At 44.9% G+C, this 25149-nt stretch overlaps 1 long non-coding RNA gene across 2 annotated transcripts in view; it reads right to left on the bottom strand.

The window, feature by feature from the left end:
* Positions 1–25149, bottom strand: part of LOC145507451 (uncharacterized) — a 79291-nt gene that overhangs the window by 17421 nt on the left and 36721 nt on the right. The window contains exons 5-7 of one of the 2 annotated variants that reach the window (XR_014054873.1): positions 17799–17910; positions 16751–17120; positions 14196–14670 (exon numbers count right to left, since the gene is read on the bottom strand). This is a non-coding gene — a long non-coding RNA (uncharacterized LOC145507451). Of the gene's footprint in view, positions 1–4232; positions 4366–5345; positions 5730–14195; positions 14671–16750; positions 17121–17798; positions 17911–25149 lie in introns of those variants that run through there. The other variant, XR_014054872.1, reaches the window with a different exon arrangement.

The following is a 25149-nucleotide window of genomic DNA, read 5'->3' as shown; positions in this document are numbered from 1 at the left end:
GTGGTGGTATGCCAGTGGTAGGTGTTATTGACACAGGAAGTCAGTGGTCCCAGGTGGAGTACAAAGGAGAGAACAAAAGCTTCCATCTGGAGGGTCTCTATGCTTATGGAGAAGAAGGACATTGTAGGAGCTACCTCCAGGAGGGTTGTTACCCTCTTGTCATCAGAGTTCTAGCTTACTTTAATAGAACTTTTATGGAACCAACATAACCTCACTGCTCAGAATCATTGATCCAGATTACCCTGCCTCTGCTTATGGCTTAGAGAAGAAGGTTGGTATTAAAAGAGTATCTTGATCTTGGATCTTGGAAGTGCAGTTTTGGTGTGTCTGTCCTCCCTTCGATGATGGAATCCTGCCTATCAAATCTTCATCTGGAGAAATCTATTTGGCTGAAGAAGATTTCAACAACTCAATAATAAATCATCTCATTGCCAAGACAACAGGACTGTCAGTGACCCCTACACTCTCATCGCAGGCACCTCAATCATGATGAGATCGAGCCCCTCATGAAGAGACTGATTCTACATAGTCATCTTCAACTTAAGAATTCAATGTTCTTTTGTCCACCAGCCTCAGTTGACCAGACCATTTGAAATGGCAAGCAAGGTGCTCTGTTCCTATATCCAAGAATAAGAAACCCATGCAGGACTTGTTAATGGCAAGATCATACTGTCACTTAGATGAAGCTCTTTAGACAGCCCTATTACCTGGGATATACCTGGAAATGTTTAAGATTGTTTTTCAACTTGAGGTTCTGCCCCTTGGAAGGGAACTCTCTGGTGGAATCACAACTGTCCTGAACTGATGTGCCACCATGCTCTGTAGGTTTTCACCACTTGTCCGACAACCAGCCCTGTGCGCTCACTCAGGTTTTTAAAAGTGAGGACAATGACCGACGACAGCCTGCTTGAAAGCTCACAACACTCTTCACACTGACAGTGATGAGTCCAACAGCAAGCCCGGTGGGTCTGCAGAGTTGAGCACAGGCCAAGAGAACAAGCTTGTGGTTGCTCAAGATGAAGGGTATTGTTTGAGAAAGGAGGATGTTGAGTTCATGGTGCAGGAGGCTGAGAGCTACAGGCTGAAGTTGAGAAGTCCAGAGACACATGTCTTTCCAACAACATTCAGATCCTTTCAATAAGAAGCCACAGTGGAAGATAAGAAACTTCAAGGCAAGTGCAATGATATCATTAAGATGAGTTGCTCTACTTGAGAACAGGAGTTTCCAGAAAGAAAGATACAAAGAGTATCTTGCCAAACCAACCTCACAAGTCTGTCTTGATGGCAAGGCCATGCCTAAGGGGATGTCACCGGGCTTCCTTGTGATGGGTCTGAATCCATCACTAAGACCTGTAAACACATATCCCATCCAGCTAATCAAACACATGGATCAAAAACAATATATTGCCAAGTCTGCACAATGGAAGGATTTTCAGTTCAGTCGTTCAGTCGTGTCTGACCCTTTGCAACCCCATGAACCACAGCATTCCAGGCCTCCCTGTCCATCACCAACTCCTGGAGTTTGCCCAAGCTCATATCCATTGAGGCGGTGATGCCATCCAACAATCTCATCCTCTGTTGTCCCCTTCTCCTCCTGCCTTCAATCTTTCCCAGCATCAGGGTCTTTTCAAATGAGTCAGCTCTTCGCATCAAGTGGCCAAAGTATTGGAGTTTAAGCTTCAACATCAGTCTTTCCAATGAACACCCAGGAGAGATCTCCTTTAGGATGGACTGGTTGGATCTCCTTGCAGTTGTAAGGGACTCTCAAGAGTCTGACAGAATGTGGTCCACTAGAGAAGGGAATGGCAAACCACTTCAGTATTCTCGCCTTGAGAACCCCATGAACAGTATGAAAATGCACAAAGATAGGACACTGAAAGATGAACTCCCCAGGCAGGCTTTTAGTTGCTACATAAGTTCCTGGGCATTCTGATATATGAATGTCCATTCAGGAAAAGAAGGAAAAACTTTTCCAATATCACGTCTGTAAAACAGTGGAAAATAGAATTTGTGTGCTTGGGAATAAATATCTATTTAAAATAACCACCTTAGAAAAGGAAGAAAACCAGTCACTACCTCCTGAACAAGCATTAACAAAGAGTCTCTATTGGCCTGAAGCTGCCCTGAGTTATTAACTGTCTGGGGAATATACAAGACTTGCAGCCCTAGGAGCTATGGCAACAGTGTGGTTACATAATTCTCATTGCTAGGTATGGTTTTGTCAGAGGACTGACTGTTTCGAGGGTTTTAAATTCAGAGAAGAATTTATCTTGTGAATCCTTCTGAAAGGAACATTAAGCAAGTTAATGACTAATGTCTTTGTGAAGTTTTACAGAAAATTAAAAAATGTTTTTCGTGGAGAGGTTTCTTAAAGAAACCCTTAAAAAAAATCTAAGGAAACTCAGACTCAAATAAGCGCAGGTCGCTTTAATACAAGTCACCAACCCTTCCTTGAGAAGTTACTAGATGCCAGGCACTAGGCCAGGCTCTGAGACAGAGCAGTGAGCAGTATATATATATATTTGATTTATGTAAAGACTTCCAACTTGTGTTATGATGTCTCAAGATTTCCATAGAAGGAGCAAAACAAATCAATGAAACCTATTCACCAAGGAGAAAATAAGTTAGATTAGGGTAGAAATTTCTATTGTGCTCATTTCCTTGCTCTTGTTGCCTTTAGCTTTGTACTTTGTTTTTTCCTTTGAAACTGAGATTTTTTTTTTTTTTCCATTTTGGGCATATGCATGGTGATTTCCATTGTGACTTTCTACTATAATTTTAAAATTTTATCCAAGTAATACATGTACATGGTTTAAAGGGTCCAATGGTATCACCAGGCTAAGGTGAAACAACGGTCCTCTATTCCTTTCTTTCTCACCCCCATGTTCACACCCAAGAGGTAAGCAATTTCAGCAATTGCTGCTATCTTCATTTTTCCTGTTCTTCCATACTTCTAAATAACAAGAATATACTGCCCTTGATTGATTTTAAAATGTTGACATTATAATGGCTTCCCTCCATGAAAGAAGAGGACCCTTGGCTTTCTTACACCAGTTCCTCTGTGCCTCCCCACCCCACACCCTCTCAACATGTAATGCTACAATTTTTCAGATGGGCGTTCTTCATTCTTATCTTGATATATTTTGACAATATTTATGTTATTCACAGCTGAAACACATTACATCATATGATATCATTTCCTTTCTTGTACAGCTTTTCATTTTTCCTGGAGTTCATAACTACCTTGTCTCTTCTGATATCTGTGTATCTGTCAGTAGTTTACTCTCAAAGTGTTGGAATTCCATGTAGAGAAACATCAATAATCACTGAGGATCATACTTTTCTCGGAGGGTTCTCTCAACTTCAGTCCTCTTACCGTTAATCTGCACTGGTTATTTTTCAGTCCCGCTGCACAATTGCTGTCCTGTTTTTTTTTTTAACCATAAACTGGGAATACCTTCTCTCTTCTCTGTTGGGTCCTTCCTTTCTAGAACCCTTTTCTCTCTCTCTTTCTCTCTTTTTTTTTTTTTTGTGTGTGTGGTTTACTCCTTTGTTTTGGTGGAGCACATCCTGCAGTATTTTCCTAACAAAGTGCCCTTGGCAATAAAAACTGTTAGGGAAATTGCATGTCTGAAAAAGTTTTTATTCTCTCCCCCAACTTTATTGACTTGGTATAGAATTCTAGGTTAGAAATCATTTCTCCTTAAAAGTTTGAAGGCATCACTCTACTTTCTCTTCAATGCTAAAATCGCTCTTTTGAAATTAAATGCTATTTCAGTTCCTGACTTCCTGTTGGCGACCTGTATTTTCTCTCTGAAAAGTGTTAGAATCCTTTCTTCATTCTTAGGCTCTAAATTTCCCACGGTTGAACTTTAGTGTGGATATATTTTCATTCATTCCTGCTGAGTACTTGTGAAAAACCTTTCAATCTAGAAACTCAGATGTACCAGTCCTTGGAATATTTAACGTCAGTTTTTTTAAAGTGACATTAATTCTCCTTCATTTTCGGCCTGTTTCCCCCATGGAGCACCTGTTAGACCTCTTAGGCTGTTGGACCTCATAGATTGAGCCTCTGATTTCCTTATTCATTGTCTCCTATATTTATCTTTGTTGTGATCTATTTTTCAGAACTTTACTTCAAGTTTATATCAACTGCCCATCAAATGGGGCACCTGGTGAGAGGGAAAGAGGGGTCATGATGGCTTTGAACTTTAGGAAGAAGGGCACCCTACCTTTTCTTGACACGGGGGAGAAGCAGCTGGAAGGGCAAGTCCCACCTCCGTCTAGGATCTGTCACACCTGAAATGCTGGTAGACGTGTGCATGGAGCTGCAATGAGTCTGGAGTTTCAGGGAAACTGAAGATACTTTGAAAATGGATATATTTAGAAAGTGGGGTTGTAGCATATGCTGTTTTGTAACCTGCTTTTTTAAAAAAAAAAAACTTAACAACATATTGTGAGCCTTTTCTCCTCATTATTTGTACTTTTGATTCAGTTGGGCATTATTTATTGCCACCTGGGGAAATCTTATAATGTTCCCCCTGCCCCACCCCCAGCCTCTAACCAGCGACTGGTTCATGTGTTCTGTCTGTGGGTTCAGGAAGCTTAGGTGATACTCAGGCCTGAAAAAGAGCACAAGATACCAGGGTCTAGACAGGCATTGCCTCCAGGCTGAGGGGCACAGGGTGGGAGCTCGGTAATAATTCCAGATGAGGACAATTGCCCCTGGGGTGCCCAAGGGGCTTGAAGGCATCTGTTATTGATAGAACAGATCGGCTGGCCTCCGATTAGCATTGCAAGGCATCTAATTGCAGGAAAACCCGTGTGTGTGTGTGTGCGCGCGCACGTGCATGCATGCACACATGGGCACGTGTGCAGCAGGCGTCTCCACTCCCAACCTCTCCACCCCCACCATCTGAGACTGCGTCACTATTCATTCAGGCTGGGAGAGCTCCTTGGCTGAGCCCAGTGGAACCTTGAGGGCAGCCGGACCCTCACCCTCATCTGAACTCAAGGATGCCTTTCTGGGTTCTGGGAAGTTTGGCTCAATCTGCCCTCTGTCTTTCTTTTTCTCTTCCCTCAACTCCTACCACTTCCTTTTGGCTCCAGAGAACCATCATGGGCTAAGGGGAGAGGCTGGAGTCCAGTCCTTGGAGGAGAATAAAAGGAAGAAATACAGACTCTGGGCTGTGGGGAAACACGCGTGCACTGGGGTCTCTGGCTTCAGAACAAAGCAAAGGTCCGCTTGCCCAGATGTCGGCCAGAGAGCAGAGTATCTCACCACCTGAAACGAGTGTTCTTCAGGGGAAGGTTGAGTCTGGGAGGAAGGCTGGGCCTGTCTTTACCTCTGTTCCTGTGTGCCATGACTGCAGCGAGATGGCTCAGCTGGGCGCGAACATGCTAAAAAACTGAGCCAAAGATGAGCAGATGCCCGTGTTTTGCTGTCGCTGTTGCTATGTCTTCTCTGCATAACATATTCCCGAAAGATGTTTAAAATGCTTTAGGAGTCGTGTTTCATCAACATCTCTTGATGGTAGGTGGGCGGTAAGGAGGCGGCAAGGCAGCTTGTCCTGTGGACGTGCTTTATTTCAAGTGGAGGGTGAAATCTGGACCACAGCAGGGAGGGGCTTTGTAACCAGGATTTGTTCACGTGGGTTTGGTAGGTATGGAGAAACCAAGGTGAGCGTCAGCAAGCATTTATCAGGGTGTCCCCGTGCCAGCGCTGAGTCCTGGAAGAACAATGATGGGGAAAGTCAAGTATTCTTTTGAAAACGGCAATTTGAGATCAAAAGGGAAGTAAAGATACAGGTAACATGAGTGGTTCTGATACTGAAAAGAACCCAGGTGAAAGGTACCATGAACATAAACAGTAACTGTAAAATATCGAGGGTACAAGTCTGAAAGAAACAACCTTTAATAACTTAATTGGAAAGCAGGAGATTTTTTAAAATTTAACTTTTTGGATAGATCATATATTTAGGTGATTTAAATATCCAAACCATACAAAAAGGTACGGCCTGAAAAGTCCTGCTTCCTGCCTTGGACACATGCATTTCTTCTCCATACTGTGGGCAATTATTTTTATAAATTTCCTGTTTATCCTTCTGATGTTTCTTTATAAAAATTTAAACATTTATGCATATATATTATTTCTTCCTTTCTTACATAAGTAATTATAGATTCTATACAATAGGCATGTTAGTTTTCTGGGCCTTACAAGAAATTAGCACAAACTTAATGGTGTAAAGCAATGCATAATTTATTATCTCACAGCTTCTGTGGGTCAGGAGTCTGGGTGGGCTTGGCTGGGTTCTTGGCAGAGGGGCTCACAAAGTGGCAGTCAACCTGTTAGCTGGGCTGCATTGTCATCAGAGGGGCTTCCCAGGTGGTGCAGTGATAAATAATCCACCTGCCAAAGCAGGAGACTCAAGAGACATGGGTTCCATCCTTCGGTTGGGAAGATCCCTCTGGAGAAGGAAATGACAACTCACTCCAGTATTCTTGCCTGAAAAATCCCAAGGACAGAGGGGCCTAGTGGGCAGCCGTCCATGTGGTCACAATGAGTCAGACACGACTGAGTGACTGAGAATGCACACTTTGTCATCAGAGACTCGACTGGGGACAGGTCAGCTTCCAACCTCCCTCAAGCTGTTGGCTGACTTCATCTCTTTGTAGCCATGACATCATGACTTCTCTTTCAAAGCCAGTGAAGAAAGAACTAAAAAAGGCCTGTCTAACCTAAAGAAGGGCCCCTTTTGAGGGATTTTACTTAATTAGGTTAGGACCTCCTAGGATGCTCTCCCCATTTGATTAATTCAGAAACAGCTGATTTGGAATCTTAATTACATTTGCAAAATCCGTTCACCTTTGCCATATTCCATTGGCTAAGAAGCAAATCGGACTCCGTGCATTCAAGAAAAGTAGGTTATATAAAGCTGAGTCTCGCTGAGAGTTCACCTTAGGGAACGTCTTGCTTGTGTGCTATAGCTCAGTCATGTCCAACCTTTTTCAACCCCATGGACTGTGGTCTGCCAGGCTCCTCTGTCCATGGGATTCTTCAGGCATCAGTACTGGAGTGGGTTGGCATTTTCTCCTCCAGGGGCTCTTCCTGCCTCTGGGATTGAACCTGAGTCTCCTGTAGCTCCTGCATTGCAGGCAGATTCTTTACCGCTGAGCCTCCGGGGAAGAAAGACTTGCTATTTACAAAAACAGAAGAAAATGAGATGCTGTCAGTTTCTTTCCTTCTTCTTTTAATTTTAATTTTTATTTGGATAATTACAATTTGTGATGGTTTCTGCCATACATCAACATGAATCAGCCATAGGTGTACACACGTCCCCTGCCTCTTGAGCCTCCTTCCCACCTCCCTCCCCATCCCATCCCTCTAGGTTGTCACAAAGCAAGGACTTTGGGTTCTCTGTGTCACACAGCAAATTCCCACTGGCTATCTATTTTACATATGGTAATGTGTATGTTTCAATGCTACTTCCTCAAATCACCCCACCCTCTCCTTCCCCACTGTGCCCAAAAGTCTGTTCTCTATGTCTGCGTCTCCTTTGCTGCCCTGCAAATAGGATCATCAGTATCATCTTTCTAGATTCCATATATATGTGTTAATGTTGTTAAGATTTCTCACTCACACCACTGGCAGGAAGAAGACGCTGGAACAATATTTATGTAGTATCGAAAGGAAAGGGAGAAAGGTCTATTTAGGTCTTCTGCCTATTTTTTGATCAGAAAGAGATGAACGCATATATGTGGAATCTAGAAAAATGGTACAGATGATTCTATTTGCAAAGCAGAAACAGAGACACAGATGTAGAGAGCAAATATATGGATACCAGGAAGGAAAGTGAATAGAGGGAGGAATTGGGAGGTTGGGATGGACACATGTACACTGATGATGCCATAAAATGCTTAACTAAGGAGAACCTGCTGTATAGCACAGAGAACTCTACTTAATGCTCTGTGGTGATCTGAACGGGAAGGAAGTCCAGAAGAGAGGGGATATATGTTTATGTATAACTGATTCACTTTGCTTTGCAGTAACACTAACACAACATTGCAAAGCAACTATACTCCAATAGAAATTAATTTAAAAATAGGAAAGGGGTACCAATCAAGGCTGATGGACCTGCAGAGTCATTTGTCTGTCAGTTTGAAAATATCAACTAGGATGGCATGTGGCTAGGAGTGAGAGGAAACCCTCTTGACCTCAGAAGTGTAAGCAAATTGGGGTTTCCGTCATACACAGGAAGTCTGTGTACAGATGCCCCTGGGCTGATGTGCGGCTCAGTAATAGAGTCTGGAACAGAGATATGTTTGGGAGATGCTTATATTAAAAAATGATTTTTTTCCCTCCTTCCCACTCCCCCTGCCTTCAGCCCATCCTTCTAGGTCATCACAAAGCACTGGGCTGAATTTTTTGCATTATACAGCAGTTTCCCAATAGCTATCGTTTTTACATGTGGTTATGTATATGTGTGGGACTTCCCAGGTGGGCGCTAGTGATAAAGACCCCACCTGCCAATGCAGGAAGCATGAGAGACATGGGTTCAATCCCTGGGTCAGGAAGATCCCCTGGAGGAGGGCATGGCAACTCACTCCAGTATTCTTGCCTGGAGAATCCCATGGACAGAGGAGTCTGGCAGGCTACAGTCTACAGGGTCATGAAGAATCGGAAACGATTGAAGTGACTTCGCACGCACGCACGCACGTATATGTGCCAATGGCACTTTCTCAATCCATCCCACCCTCTCCTTCCCCTGCCGTGTCCATTCTCTGCGTCTGCATCTCCATTCCTCCCCTATAGATAGGTTCATCAGGACCATTTTTCTAGATTCCATATATACGCATTAATATACAATGTTTTTCTCTTTCCGACATACTTTACTCTGCATAACAGGCTCTGGGTTCGTTTACATCACTTCAACTGACTCAATTTTTTCCTTTTTATGGCTGAGTAGTATTCCATTGAATATATATATACCACATCTTCTTTATCCATTCCTCTGTTAATGGACATTTAGGTTGCTCCCATATTCTTGGCTATTGTAAATAGTTCTGCAGTGAACATTTGGGGTACATGTGTGTTTTTGAGTTATGGTTTCTCGGGGTATATTCTCAATAGTAGGCTTACTGGGTCACATGGTAGTTCTTTGTTTAGTTTTTAAAGGGCCCTCCAATGATTCTTTATCTGAATTTCAAATTCACCTGGGCATCTTGTATTTCTTTTAGATAATTAATAATTATTAACGTTTTCTTTTTGCTAAATCTGGCAAACTCTGTCCTTTGATGCCCTCATGGACTTGTTCTACCTCAGAAATGATGTGACTGCTCTAGGCATCACGTACACAGTAGGAGGAGAGAGGAAGAGACAAGTTAGTAGCAGATTCTGGCTTATATCTAACTGGCTGAATCGTGTCACGTGGCCACATGTAGCTGAAAAGGACATTGAGACATCAGCTGCAGCATTTATGGCATCAACAGAAAAGGCAAACAAGGGAGAAGAGACTGGAAATGGGGTCAGACTGGCTAACACGCCTGCCTGCTTTGCAGGGACCCTTATGCTGTGCAGGTCACGTAGTAAATCCTAGGGGGCACCATTTTATTGTAGTTTATGTGAAACCCTTCCCTGAGGGTTGTTTAATCAGTTAGCTATTTTAGGTATCAAATTATTCCAGTTGGTATCTTAAAACAACAATTTGTTATTGCTCATGAGTCTATGGGCCAGCTGGGTGGTTTTGGTCTTGGCTGGATATCTGCGTTTGACCCTTCACTTCTGTTCATTAAAGTAGGTATTACTACTTTGACTTACCTGGTGGCTCAGACGGTAAAGCGTCTACCTACAATGCGGGCGACCCAGGTTCAATCCCTGGGTCAGGAAGATCTCCTGGAGAAGGAAATGGCAACCCACTCTAGTATTCTTGCCTGGAAAACCCCATGGACAGAGGAGCCTGGCAGGCTACAGTCCATGGGGTCGCAAAGAGTCAGACACGACTGAGTGACTTCACTGTGCTACTTTAATTTAGAATATAAGATAGACACAGAGAAGTGCACACATCATGAGGTTGCAGCCTGATAACTTTTTACAAGCTGATCCCACCAGTGCAACCAGCAGACAGATAAGTACAGCCCCAGCACCCATGACCTCTCAGTGTCTCCTTTCAGGCGTTTACCTTCCCAAAATAGCCACTGGACTCACTCTGTCACCACAGATTCGATTTGCCCCCTTTTAGAATTTATATAAATGGTTGTGTCTGATTTATTGCATTTTCTATTATATTTGTAAGCTTCCTCAATATAGACCCATACAGCTGTTGTTCATCTGTATTGGCTATCATGTAGAATTCCATTCTGTGAGCACACCTCCATTCATTTATCCATTCTAGCATTGATGGATACTTGGATTGCTTCTGATGTGGTGTTATTATGAATAATACTGCTATGAATATATTTGGACATATCTTTTTGTGTATATATTTACAAAATCAGTTGCTGCATGCTCGATGGAAGAGTGGCTGTGGCATGGGGTAGGTATATGTTCAATTATAGTTGATACTTCCAAGGAGATTTCCAAAGACTATGCTCCCACCATGTGCTAAGTTACATTCCATCACTGATATATGAGAGCCCCAGTTGCTTTGCATTCTGGCCAACAAGTGTCCTGCCCATTTTAATTTTTGTCATTTTGATGGGGTATAGGGCTATTTTTGGAGAAGGAAATGGCAACCCACTCCAGTATTCTTGCCCGGAGAATCCTAGGGACGGCGGAGCCTGGTGGGCTGCCATCTATGGGGTCGCACAGAGTCGGACATGACTGACGCGACTTAGCAGCAGCAGCAGCAGCAGGGCTATCTTGTTTTGAAATGCATATTTTCCTGAAGACTGACAATGTTGAGTAGGGAGAGGGAAGACGGAAACTAGTGTTTATTGAACACCTATTATGTAATCAGAGCTTTTTAAAAAAATTATTTATTTTAATTGGAGGCTAATTACTTTACAATATTGTAGTGGTTTTTGCCGTACACTGACATGAATCAGCCATGGGTGTACATGTGTCCCCCATCCTGAACACCCCCTCCCACCTCCCTCCCCATCCCATCCCTTAGGGTCCTCCCAGTGCACTGGCCCTGAGCATTTTTAAGATACCCTCACATACTGAGTTGGGATTTAATCTGATAAATAGAGGCTGGAGGCCATCTAGGACTGGCAAAAGCCAGGACCATGATGGCTTGTCAGGATGAAACAGTTTGTTGGATAAAATTCTCAGCAACTGAGCCTAACCACAGCTTTTCAACCTACTGCCCACCCTGTTCCTTTGGAAAGATGGTGATTTTTTACTTCTAGCTGCCAACCATAGTAAGAAAAAGTGGATTGTTATGTGCCTATGAATGACAGTAAAGCATTCAGACCTGTTACTTGAGTCTCACTGGAACCACTGTGTTAGTTTGCTATGGTTGCCATAATAAAGTACCACAAATTGCGTGGCTTAAAGAACTAATTTATTGTCTCACAATTCTGGAGGCTAGGAGCTGGTGTCAGCAGGGTTGGCTACTTCTGAGGCTGCCAGAGAGAATCCGTCTGGTCCTCTCGTCTAGTTTCTGGAGGTTTGCTGGAAATCCTTGGCATGTAGAAACATCCTCGTAATTTCTGCTTTCATTTCACGTGGCATTCTTCCTGTGTGCTTGTCTGTCTCAAAATTCCCTTTTTTGTAAGGACATTAGTCCTATCAAATTAAGGGTCCATCCTACTTCTAGTATAACTTTCTCTTAACTAATTTCATCTGCAATGACCCTCTTTCCAAATAAGGTCACATTCTGAGCCACTGGGGTTAGGACTTCAACATATGAATGCTGGTGGGGGAGGGGAGCAAACAATTCAATTCATAACACATACATCACATTCTCTTAGTATGTATGTATACACATAGGCATATAGATATAGGTATAGGTATAGTGGAACAAGTGGTAAAGAATCTGCCTGCTGATGCAGGAGATGCAAGAGATGCCGGTTTGATGCCTGGGTCAGGAAGATCCCCTGGAGGAGGAAATGGAAACCCATTCCAGTATTTCTTGTCTGGAAAATTCCATGGACAGAGGAGCCTGGCAGGCTACAGTCCATGGGTCTCAAAGAGTCAGACACGACTGAGCACACAGTATGTATAGGTATAGATACAGATGTATAGATATAGGTATCAGTTCCGTTAAGTTCAGTTCAGTGACTCAGTCATATCTGACTCTTTGCGACCCCATGGACTGCAGCACGCCAGGCTTCCCCGTCCATCACCAACTCCTGGAGCTTGCTCAAACTCATGTCCATTGAGCCAGTGAGACAGAGGTACCAAGTCGGTTAGATATAAGTATAGGTACAGATATAGATATATTCCTATGCTCTCCTCCAGCTGTGTGTGCACATGTGCATTAAATCTCATTCATTTCCCTGTTGTGCAAGGCTGAGGACACTGCGAACTCATTAGAAAACAATCTCCAACAGGATCACTGCCCTCAAGGGGCTTGCATTTTATCAGGATAAGGAAGACAATCAACTGCTAAGCAGATGAAAGATGACTCAGCTAGAAATCTTCGTCCCAAAGAAAATAGGACTAGTTAATGCATTAGAGTCCAACTGGAGGTGGGATGGGCTTGTACTATTTTAGAAGAGTTGATCCAGGAAGTCCCCTGTGAGGAGGTGAGGAGGAGAGGTCAGAGGGCACCGCCCAGGCGAAAGCCCTGCAGGAGGAAATGCTCCATCTCTTCCGGAAACAGCGGGGTTCGTGTGGCCAGCGTGTGAAGAGCCACAGGAGATGAGCTGGAGGGCCACATTGTGGTCAGGGTCCGTGGGGTCTTAGAGGTCGTGGCAAGCTTTGCCTTTTATTTTCAAGGTGTGGGCAGCCCTTTGGAGGGCATGCTGTAGTTTGCATATGGAAATATTTTCTGAAGTGTCCTTGAATGCCTTATTATGTAATTGAGACAAAAGCCAGCAGGCAGAAGGTTGGAGGGCTTCTTTTAGGTCACAGGCTTTTAGGGGCAGGCTTTGACTAAAATAGACATCTCTAAATCCTCCTCCTGTCAAGCAGAAGGCACAGACCTGCCTTCCTCCTCTCCAGGGATGCTGAGAGAGGAGGTTGGTAATGCATGCAAAGTTTTGTGTGCATTCTGTATACGGGGAGGCAAGGTTGCATTGTCTAAATTTGTAAAGCTAAAGCTTTCTCAGTGCAAGACAATGAGTTTTCCAACCCAGACTTTCGTTCCCCTCACCATCCTATGTGGGCTTCCTAGGGAAAAAAAAAAAAAACGGGTCACACATAGGAAACAGGCTGGCATCCAACAGAAAATCTGTTTGGTTTCATCAGATGGCCCATGCATCGCATCTGCAGTAGCTGCATCCACAATCTGAAATCTCTGTGACACCATGACATTGGAAAAGAGCGCATTTTACCCCAAATCACCCTTCAGCCTGCTCAACCTGAGTTATGGGATGGAAGGGAAGGCTTGCTGGCTTACGGATTTATATATGGATTTGGAAAACCTGAAGATTCACAGCTTATGTGTATCAGTTGTCACTTGCTGCCTCCCCCACCCCCAAAACAGATGCTGATCTTTGATACAATTCTCTCTTGTTTTAAGATTTATTTATGCATGTTTTAGATGAGGTGAGTCTTCGTTGCTGCAGCGGGGCCTCCTCTTTGTTGCAATGCGCGGGCTTCTCATTGCGGTGGCTTCTCTGGTTGGGGAGCAATCGGCTCTAGGTGCTTGTGCTCAGTAGTTCTGGTGCACGGGCTTAGTTGCTCTGTGGCATGTGGGATCCTCTGGGAACAGGGATCGAACCTGTGTCCTTTGCATTGCAAGGCAGATTCTTAACCACTAAACCACCAGGGAAGCCCTAAAATGATTCTCTTAAGGGGATGGCTTAGGGATACCAAGCAGGGACTCTGGCTAGAGTTAAAAAAAAAAAATCATGTCACTGAACCAAACACCCTAATGACAAGCTTGTGTAGAAAGAAAGTCAATTCCATCCTACCCTCTGCCTCTGTACACCTAGCACTTACTAGATATTCTGGTCCCAGGTGGTCAAGGCAAGGTCCTCAAGCTTAGAGGAGCCACTTCTAGTGGGAATAGAATACGAGCTGAATATGTAATTCAGAATTTTTTTAATTTCCCCATTAAAAAAGTAAAACTTGAAGCCAGGTAAAATTAATTTCAACAGTATATTTTATTTTACCTAGGATAGCCAAAAGATTATCATTGCAATATGCAATCAATAGAAACCATTATTAATGAGATTTTTTTCACTCATTTCCTACTGTGTCTTGGAAATCAGTGTGTATTTTACAGTCACAGCACACCTCATGCACATTTCAAGGGTTAATAGCCACACGTGGCTTAGTGGCCACCATCTTGGACCGCCCAGCCAGCCAGGGAATGGTCACCTTTCCGTTGCCCTTTGTGTCTGCACTTCTAGAAGAAAGGCTGAAGAATGATTTGCCAGCATCTGGTAGGTGATGTTCTGTCTCCGAGGCAGATCACCCCCACCTCTAGAGTCTTCCTTTCTCCCCACTCCAGTCGTGTGGTTCTAGTGGGAGCTGCAATCAGAGCATCCATGCTCCTGGCCTCAGCGATGAGTCCATCGATGGGTTTGTGACCTCAGTTGCCCACCTGGAGTCTTTCCCTGTGATGTAAAATGCTGTAAGTGGGGAGAAGTCGTTGCCTTGTCTGATTAAGAAGCGTAAGGCTGTTACGCTTACGGGAGGCAGATGCTCTGAGCTGTATAATAGACTTCCTGGACCAGGGAATAAGGGAATAAGGACAACTTGCAGAGAGAAACAGTGTGTGTGTGAGAGAGAGACAGAGAGACAAAGAGAGAGAGGGGGAGAGAACTCGAAAGCAGCAGACCTATCACCAGCCTCACTCTGTCCTATGGGTTTGGGAGCTGTTCATTTTCTTCTTCCACTTAAGTTATTTAGAGTTGGTTTTTGTCCCTTGCAAAATTTTGTTTTCTATAGATTTTTTTTGACGAGCACAAGGCTCTCCTCAAAAGACTCCTGCCTTCTTCCCAGAGTAGTGGGGCTTGGAGAAAACAAAGATGATTTGAACCATAGATTGAGAACACAGCATCAGAGCCATTCATATTCAGTTACTGTGTTAAGAGAGAAAGCTAGCCTGCTCTGAGATGACAGATTTAACTATGGAATCCAGTCTGCCCCCCTCCGACACACTCCGTCTCAGTGACACAGTGTTTTTTGCTATGACAGTCCCAGCGGCCTCCCGAGCAGTGACTGTCTTTTTAGCCAAATGGTGGAGTGCTTCTGTGAAGTGTTTACTTGCTTAATTAATCAAGCCCTCTCTCGACTCAGCTGTTTTGTGCTCGAGAGAATGTTAGCTTCTAATTTTTAACTAACAAAGAAATAAACATGTCACTTTAAGTATAATAGTTGGAGCAATAAGAGCAAATGACACAGTTCACGTCCTTCTTTTGGACCCTTTTGAACTTGATCCTGTGAAAGAGCTTTGAGTCAGCTTTGCATTGATGAGACACTCTTGCTGTAGCATTTCCCTTACCGCAAGGCAGTAAATTTTAAGTCAATACTTTTTTTAATACCCATCTAAGCGAGACTTAGCTACAGAAACCCCATTTTCCCTGTGCAATTGTATCTAAGGATCCAGAAAATTGTATATGGCAGTGTTCTAAACATTGTTACTCAATCTGCTCTTTGGAACTTCCAAATCCTATTTAGCTCTTCAGTTCTTCCTTGTCTTGGATCATTTGAGACCCTGGCTTTACCCTGGAGTATCCAGTTTAGAGGCCTTTATGAAGCTCAAATGTTATATAACCCAGTTTTCCAGGCAGAGGGTAGGTGGGTGGGGGGATGCATGAAGTAAGACCAAGGGCGTTAGCAACACAAAAAGATGAAAGCAATTGGCTTTTAAAAAGGGGGTCTTCAGTGATGCTAGGGATCTCTACTCCAGAGTCTAAGTCCTTCAGGCTCAGGTTGAGGGTGCTCTCATGTTGACCATGACTATGAAAACTGCCCCCTGAAATTCAAGTCTCCAGGTGTCTTGCCCCTGGTCTCACGGTGGTCCCTGAGTGGTCACTCGGGGTGATGGGACCAGGCTTTGTCCAGCCTCCCTGCCTGGAGGAAGGTACCAGCACTCTCCTTGTAACTGCCCGACATGGTCTGGTCACTGATTCTGAAGCCACTTCAGAATGGCCTTGATGTACTTGGCTGAGGAAAGATCTTCCCAGCACACAATCGGTCCAGTGTGAGGAGACCCCCACGTGGATCACTCAGGCTTCCTTGGGAACACCTGAGACCACAAGCAGTTACTCTGTGCAGGGGAGCAACCCCTGTGCCCCCAGTTCTCTGCCGTTAAGTCCGTGACTCAGGAAGGGAGACGTTCAGCAAGCCTCAACCCTCAGCAGGAGCCATGTGAGAAGGGTCTCTGTGAGACCTTGGTAGGGGTCTTTGTCTGCCCGTCCCTGTGTTCACTCAACAGCATCTGTGCTTACTCTAGAAACAATCCCCGAATGTCTGGTCACCACTGCGGCAGGGAGCCGTCTCCTGCTCTGTGAGGAGCTCCTTTTCCCATGAGGGGCTCTGGGGGGGGGGTGTCCACACTGGGATGCTTGGGGAGTTGGAGTGAGGGAGTCTCATGCCAGTTGGCACTTAGCACTTGCAAGCGCCTCTCCGCACTTCAGTTTGGATGCTGTACCCCGATTACCCACAAAGCATGGCATGGCAGGCTCTTACCTCCTCTGTCTTCTCTGCCGTGTGCACAGAAAGTCACTCTCATATCCAGGCTTCGCAAATGGCAGGAACATCCCATTCATATTGGGCCAAGTTATTTCTTCCTGCCCCATCTGTCTTCTGACTCCAATTTTGCTCTCCCAAATCATAACAACTGATACGCACATCCCCATCCTGGGTTTAGAGATGATTATCACATCCTCCCAGACCTTCTCTTTTTAGTCCAGACATCCCTAGTTCTTCTCATCAGTCCCCATCTGTGGTATTTCCACTCCCGCTCATCTCTCAGAAATTCATGGACAAATTCCAGGTTGGAAATGAATCGGGCTCTTGCAAAGCCCCTGCTAGGCTTGAGCTCGGCGGGCGTTCTGTTCTGCAGAGTAGGGCAAGTGACCGTCACTTTATGCATGGTTAACAGACTTGTCGTTGGTGGCTTTGAGTCAGATGAGCTTTCTTGGAACTTCTTTGTAAGTTTCACTAAGTAATCCCGTTGTTCTCTCAAGACTTTGTCCCAAGGCTCCCTGTCATTTCTGCACATCGTGTTTGACCTTTGGCAGAACTGAATCCTCCCTGGACTCTTCCCTCCCACATCCACTTCCTATCCTTTGTGCAGATCCAGGTGTGGGGCTCAGCTCCTCTCCTTGATTTCTAGAACCATCTGTCTCTATGCCTGGCTTAAGTGAGCCCTACGAATTCTGGTTCCTAAGTTAGTAGTTCAGGTGTGTCTCCATGGACTGGGGCCTGCCAGGCTCCTCGGTCCATGGGATTCCCCAGGCAAAGAATATTGGAGTGGGTATTCCCTTCTCCAGGTGATGTTTCTGACCCAGGGGTTGAACCCTTGTCTCTTGCATTACAGGCTGATTCTTTACCGTCTGAGCCACCAGGAAAGTCCCTAGTTCCTGACTGTTCTTACCAACCTGGGCTCACATGTCCTCCCACCTGCTCACTCTCTTCTTTCTCCTCAGCTCAGCTGCTCTCCCCAGTTGATTACAGCAGACCCCCAACTTTTTCTCTCTTTTAATGGGCAGAACGGTCACACTCTGTTTCTTACCTCCAGGTGAGGTTCTGAGCTTTTCTCTGAAGACCAGAGACTGATGAGGTCCTCTGCTAAGCACTGGGGCCTCCTCTTCAAGTGGTCCTCCCACCGCCTCCCTCGCCAATGCCTTCAAGAAAAAGGTGGTAGAGAGACTTAGCCCCACTGTTATGTGGATTACGTCCTTGATTCCCACCCTCTAAGCAGACTGCGGTTGTCAGCTTGCTGTTGTTCAGTCGCTCAATCCTGTCCGACTCTTTGCAACCCCATGGACTGCGGCTTGCAGGCTCATCTGTCCTTCACTGTCTCCTGGAGTTTGATGGAACTCATGTCCATGGAGTCCATGATGCCATCCAACCATCTCATCCTCTATCGCCCCCTTCTCCTCTTGCCTTCAATTTTTCCCAGCATCACGGTCTTTTCCAGTGAGTTGAGTCTTTGCATCAGGTGGCCAAAATATTGGAGCTTCAGCTTTAGCATCAGTCCTTCCAGTGATATTCAGGGTTGATTTCCTTTAGGACTGACTGGTTTGATCTCCTCGCTGTTCAAAGAACTGTCAAGAGTCCTCTCCAGCATCACAGTTCGAAAGCATCGATTCTTCAGCGCTCAGCTTTTTTTTATTGTCCAGATCTCACATCTGTATGGTATCCCTAGAGGGTATCCCTAGTGGCTCACTTGGTAAAGAATCTGCCCGCAATGCAGGAGACCGGGATTCAATCCCGAATGGGGAAGATCCCCTGGAAAAGGAAATGGCAACCCATTCCAGTAGTCTTGCCTGGAGAATTCCATGGACAGAGGAGCCAGGTAGGCTACAGTCCATGGAATCGCAAAGAGTCAGACACGACTGTGCAACTAACTTTCATTTCATATCATTTCACATCCGCACATGACTACTGGAAAAATCTTAGCTTTGACAATACAGACCTTTGTAGGCAAAGTAATGTCTCTGGTTTTTAATAGATTTGTCACTGCTTCTCTTCCAAGGAGCTGCTGCTGCTGCTAAGCCACTTCAGTCGTGTCTGACTCTGTGACCCCATGGACTGCAGCCCACCAGCCTCCTCCGTCTATGGGATTTTCTAGGCAAGAGTACTGGAGTGGGTTGCCATTGCCTTCTCCGCTTCCAAGGAGCAAGTCATTTAATTTCACGGCTGCAGTCACCATCCACCTTTATCAGGTTAGTTTTCAAATAACAAAGGTTTCTTTCTGTTTCCATTAGCATAACCAACCTTGGAATTCCTGAAGGCATTTCCTCTTCTTCAACGAAGTCTCTAGAACATTCCAAGGAGCCTCATTGGCCCCCAGCACTGCTAAGGAATCAGAGGGGGACCTCTGGGCTTTGTCACTTCACGGGATCATGAGAATGGTCTTTTTTGTGGGGATGCGTCCTTTGCCACTTTTATTCAAGGCCAAGAATGCTACCTAGGAGGTTAATATTTACACCCTTGGTCAAGGTTCCAAGAATACCGTGTTGGGAAAAGTAAATTCCTAATTGTCTAAGAAGCACTGTGGTTTGAAGTCATTCTCTTGGACTCCAGGGCTCAATATTGGATTCTCTGGCGGTTCCTTTAAAACAATGTGGATTTGTGGTCATCTCTGTGTTTACTCATTAACCCAGCTAGTATTTATTGATCACCTGCTATGATCCATGTACATATATAGAACACAGCAGGGAGTGACACGGAGTCTCTGGCATCATTGTGTTTACAGCATTGTGGGGAACACAGACGCCAGAACAAATGAACGCCAGTGCACAGCACAGAAAATTCAGTGCACATCAGCTGCTCCCTTTAAGGAACATGATATGTCTTTTTCTCCACAGATAAATTTTAAAATGTTCCGTCTAGGACTTCAACACACCTCAGGAGAATCGTTCCTGGGTATTTCATATTTATTGTTATGATTGTGTATGGAATTTTCCTCCCATTACATTTTCTGCCAGGTTATTATTGGTGTAAAACAAAAGCTATTGATTTTTATAGATTTATTTTGTAAACTGGACACCTTATTAAATTCTTTTATTGTGTTTTCAAATTTGATAATCGCTTTTCTACCACAAGCAATTTTCACTGACCTCTGGTTGAAGCTCTCATTCCAGAACTGCTTTGTCTCTTCAATTGCTTTAAGAGTAAAAATTGTGTATTAAAAAGCACTTTGGAGATAATTCTCTTCTGCTCCTTCGAGCAAGTCCACAGTTTAGAGGACATTTATTCTAATTCATCAGAGTCACACCCTTCGCTGTAATTCCTTCGTCTCTTACCTGGCTGGTGATGTCATTGCTTCGAATTCTTATCAGCGAGTGTTTGCTCACTGTGGGGCTTTGAGGGGCGGCTGTCAGAGATCCTGTGTGTGTGTTTTCACATCTGCTGTCACAGGTTGAATCAGGTGGGGGAGAGTGTGGGTTTTGATGAACATGGAGGTTAGACCCACAGCACTTGTGTGTGTGTGATTCCTGCCATTTTATTTAAACAGCCACCACTCTCATCCTTACCCTAAGTGCTCCCTTGCTCACCCGCTTCTCTGAGCTTCCAAGTATTCATCACCCGCTAACTCAGGACCTGCTCATCTGCTAGTGGTCTTTGTGACTACATAGTTCTCCTCATCAAGGCTTTGTACCCTTGGTTCATTCCTGATTTCCCAGCCATCTGACTAGTGCTTGGCCCTTTCTGGGCTCTCAATAAATTTATGTGACATGAACGAAATCAACAGCCCCTGAGGGACTTCACTGGTGGTCCAGTGGCTAAGACTTCACCTTCCAATGGAAGGGGTGTGAGTTCGACTCCTGGTTGGGGAGCCACGATCCCACGTGCCTTGTGGCCGAAAACCCAAAACATAAAACAAAAGCAGTATTGTAACAAATTCAATAAAGACTTGAAAAATAGTCCACATAAAAAAAAAACAAAAACACACTTTAAAAACAGCCCTGAGTACCTGCTAGGGGCCAGTTACTGCGAGGATTCTGGAGATGGACCATGAGCAATGAGATGTATATTTTTTGCCTCTTGGGGAGTCAGATTCTTGGCCAGGAAGTACAGTGCTGTGCCCCCCACCCACCTGCCCTGAGAAGTCTCCTTTCCCTCTGTGGGTGCAGGCTCCATTGCAGGGGGCAGCCCCATTTCTGTCTCAGGGATGCCTACGAGCATCGCTGAGTTGGCTCCAGGTGAGGACCCCAGGGCCCTTACTGTGCTCAGATCACCTGCCATCTTGCTCTAGTCGTTGGTCCCTGCCCCTCTGCATTTGGAAACCTAAGGGCAATGCCAGCAGAAATAATCAATAAACAATCTATACTAGGAATGGAAAAGAGTTTTACTTGAACCACACTGAGGACTGTCGCCTCGGGAGACAGCCTCTCAAACAACTCTGAGAAATTGCTCAGGAGAAGCATGATTTTCAGCTATGGTTTTATATCTTGTTAGAACAAAGAACATCAAATAAGTCAGGGATATGTTCCTTCAAGGTTTAAAAACAAATCAGCCAGGAGCCAGTCAGTATGGCCTTGGCAGCTGGGAAGAGAGTCTTATCATTAAAGCAGGACCAGCATTGATGTCCCAGGAAAGGAGGCATTTAATCTTTATTTTTAACATGGACATAGTTCACTTCTGGTCAATGCGCTATTTTCTGCAATGTCAAAGCAGATATACAATGTATTTTTGAGAGGTCACAAACAGACTGCATTATTGATAGCTAGCATAAAGTTCAAGTTAACTCAGGTACAAGCCAGAATGTCTTCCTCAGACCTTAGTATGTGAACATTTTTTCCATTAGTATCCTGGACTTACTGTGTAGGTGGGCTTCACTCTCACAGTGTGGAATTAGAGCAGCTGGAAGATACCCTCAACCTACTTCTATCTGAAGCGTATCTCACATCAATTCCTGCTTGTATCTACACCACTGTTTTAGTCGCTCAGTTGTGTCCAACTCTTTGTGGCCCCATGGACTATAGCCCACCAGGCTCCTCTGTCCATAGAATTTCCCAGGCAAGAATACTGGAGTGGGCCGCCATTGCCTTCTCCAGGGATCTTCCCGACCCAGGGACTGTGTCTCCTGCATTGGCAGGCAGATTCTTTACCACTGAGCCCTCTATACTTGCTCATGTACTGTTCTGTTTGCCAGCCCATATACGTTTCATATGTCAAAGTCTTTGGGGGCATTAATTATTATTGGGAATATTGAAAGAAAGGAGAATTCAGAAATTAGCCCAAGTTATCTTAACAATCTCCATTGTGATAATTAATAGTGATTATTAGATAAGTTTTTCTTCAAATTGTTGGTAGAATAATTTCAGTTAATTGCTACTACTGTTTTTTCTATTTTTGGTGGGATCCAACATTCTCCTGTTGACAGTTGTTCCACAGCTAGTTGTGATTTTGGTGTTCTTGCAAGAGAAGATGAACACACATCCTTCTACAACACCATCTTTCTGGGATAAAGGCACTGATGTCATCCATCAGGAGAAAGAAAAAGTGATGTCCTCAGACTCGGAAGATGGAGGAGGGCCACCAGGCCATTAGCTTCTTCTACATCTTATGCCCAGCAGTGTTCATCTTGTAGGGACTTCTCCTTTGCCCTTGGACATGGGGTATCTTTTTTTGGTGGGATCCAACATTCTCCTGTTGATAGTTGTTCAGCAGCCAGTTTTGATTTTGAACCAGTCCATCCTAAAGGAAATCAACCCTGAATATTCACTGAAAGGACTGATGCTGAAGCTAAAGCTCCAATACTTTGGCCACCCAATGCAAAAAGCTGACTCATTGGAAAAGAGCCTGATGCTGGGAAAGACTGAAGGCGGGAGGAGAAGGGGAAAACAGAGAAGGAAATGGCTGGATGGTATCACTGACTCAATGGACATGAGTTTGAGCAAGCTCTGGGAGTTGGTGATGAACAGGGAGGCCTGGTGTGCTGCAGTCCATGGGGTTGCAAAGAGTCGGACACGACCGAGTGAGTGAACAACAACAACTGTTTCTTCTTCCCCTTCCATTTCTTTAAGGTCAAGATTATTTCAGGTATATTTACTTGATTCAAAGATGCACATTCTTTTACATTTCATGTTTGAAATTGAGAGTCATACATACTGCAGTTGGTGGCTTCCTATAATCTCTGTTGTCCTGATAACAGTTAGGGTATCTTTGTCATTTACTGCACAGTCGTGTAGTGAAACTGTACTTATTTCTGAGGGCCTCTTTGGTGGCCTCCCAGTGCTTTAGTCAACAACACATTAGAAGAGCATTTGGAAAAGGAACTTAAGCCTCCTTGTTGCCTGCTATCCTGTCCTTGACACCCTCTCATGAGACCTACAGAGTTCCAGTATTAAACCCTGCTGAATTGAAAGGAAAAAGAAAAATGCAGTTCAAATTACGAGATCCATCCTCTGTCAAACTGCAATAAAAGGGACTTCCCTGGTGGTCCAGTGGTTAAGAATCTGCCCACCAAAGCAGGGGACATGGGTTTGATGCCTGTTGCAAGAAGCTCCCGGAGAAGGCAATGGCACCTCACTCCAGCACTCTTGCCTGGAGAATCCCATGGACGGAGGAGCCTGGTAGGCCACAGTCCATGGGGTCGCTAAGAGTCAGACATGACTGAGCGACTTCACTTTCACTTTCCCTTTCATGCACTGGAGAAGGAAATGGCAACCCACTCCAGTGTTCTTGCCTGGAGAATCCTAGGGACGGCGGAGCCTGGTGGGCTGCCATCTATGGGGTCGCACAGAGTCAGACACAACTGAAGTGACTTAGCAGCAGCAGCAGCAAGAAGCTCCCACATGCTGAGAAGCAACTAAGCCCGTGCACCATGGCTGTTAGGCCAGCGCTCTGGAGCCCAGGAACCTCAGCTACTGAGCCCATGCGCTGTAAAGACTGAAGTCCATGTGCTCTGCAGCCCACGCTCCACAGTGGGAGAGGCTGCCGCAGTGAGAAGCCCATGCACCACAGTGAAGAATAGCCCCCCAGTCACCACAACCAGAGAAAGCTCGCACGCAGTGACAAAGATATGGCACAGCCAAAACTATAATTAAAAAACAAATAAATAAAATGTTTTTAAAAATTGCAAAACAGGTGAAAGTCCCTGTACCATTTTGCATGTTTTTATACCCAGACTTATCTGTCCTGCTAGGAAACACAAGGTTACGGATCCTAGACCGACTCTTCATTACTGACCCAGCCATTGTAGTGCTGGCTCCCCACACTCATCATGGAACCGCATTGAGATCCAGAAAGCTGTGCATGCCTGGGGGTTTGTACCACAGGGGAGGGACTTCAGGACTCTGAATCTTGAAGCTGATATAAGAGCTGCAGTTACAGTTACTCTTTCTCCCCACAATCCCAAAGGAAAGAGAGCTTGTGCTCTGGGATATAAACAAACGCTGTGCTCTTGGGGAGAGAACAGAGGTCTCCAGGTCCCTTGTCCTTTGGAAAGTCAACATCGGTCTCAAGGGCGAGAAAGCTGTCAGTCTTTCCAAGGGTCGTGGTTTTCACCTTCTAATGCTCATTGCTATCAAACAACTTTCACTGGGGTAGCCGCCACTCTGCTCAGAAAACTGACCCTGTAGAAATGTGAAAAAAATCATTGCTTTTCAACAGTTTTGAACTTCAGTGTTGGAGAAAACTCTTGGGAGTCCCTTGGACTGCAAGAAGACACAACCAGTCCATCCTAAAGGAAATCAGTCCTGAATATTCATTGGAAGGATTGATGCTAAAGCTGAAACTCCAATACTTTGGCCACCTGATGCAAAGAACTGACTCATTTGAAAAGACCCTGATGCTGGGAAAGATTGAAGGTGGGAGGAGAGGGGATGACAGAGGATGAGATGGTTGGATGGCGTCACTGACTCAATGGACATGAGTTTGAGTAAACTCCGGGAGTTGGTGACGGACAGGGAGGCTTGGCGTGCTGCACTCCATGGGGTCGCAAAGAGTCAGACATGACTGAGCGACTGAACTGAACTCAACAGTCAGACTATTTTTATTTCTACCAGTTTCTAAAGGGGAGGCCTGTAGATGGGGAGAGGCTCCACTGCATATTTGTTGAAATGAGATGAAGAAACTCAAAATTTGTAAAAGTCCGTGATGAGAGAATGAGGGACAGCGAGGTCTATGTTTGTTCAGAGAAGTTTTGTGGATGCATTGACTGCAGATAGAAGCTAATGCCATAAGGGGACTGAGGAGAGGCTGACTATGGGCCTCGAATCAGGTGGGGTGAGTCTTGGCTGAACCGGAAGGAAGGGGGAAGACAGGAGGGAAGCCACGTGGAAACTCAGGAGATGGTCTCTGTGTGGGGTGTGTGGGGCTGTTGCTCTGACAAACAGCATCTTCAGTACACGTCAGACAAAAATCACACACTTCTTGCGAATGGAGTTTGTGCTAAAAACTGCTGACGA

This window comes from Giraffa tippelskirchi, chromosome 5 (assembly GCF_054371585.1).
Source record: "Giraffa tippelskirchi isolate mGirTip1 chromosome 5, T2T-mGirTip1v1.2.pri, whole genome shotgun sequence".
NCBI classification, from domain to species: domain Eukaryota; kingdom Metazoa; phylum Chordata; class Mammalia; order Artiodactyla; family Giraffidae; genus Giraffa; species Giraffa tippelskirchi.
The sequence above is the reverse complement of the archived record's forward strand: the minus strand, read 5'-3'. Positions and strand labels throughout refer to the sequence as shown.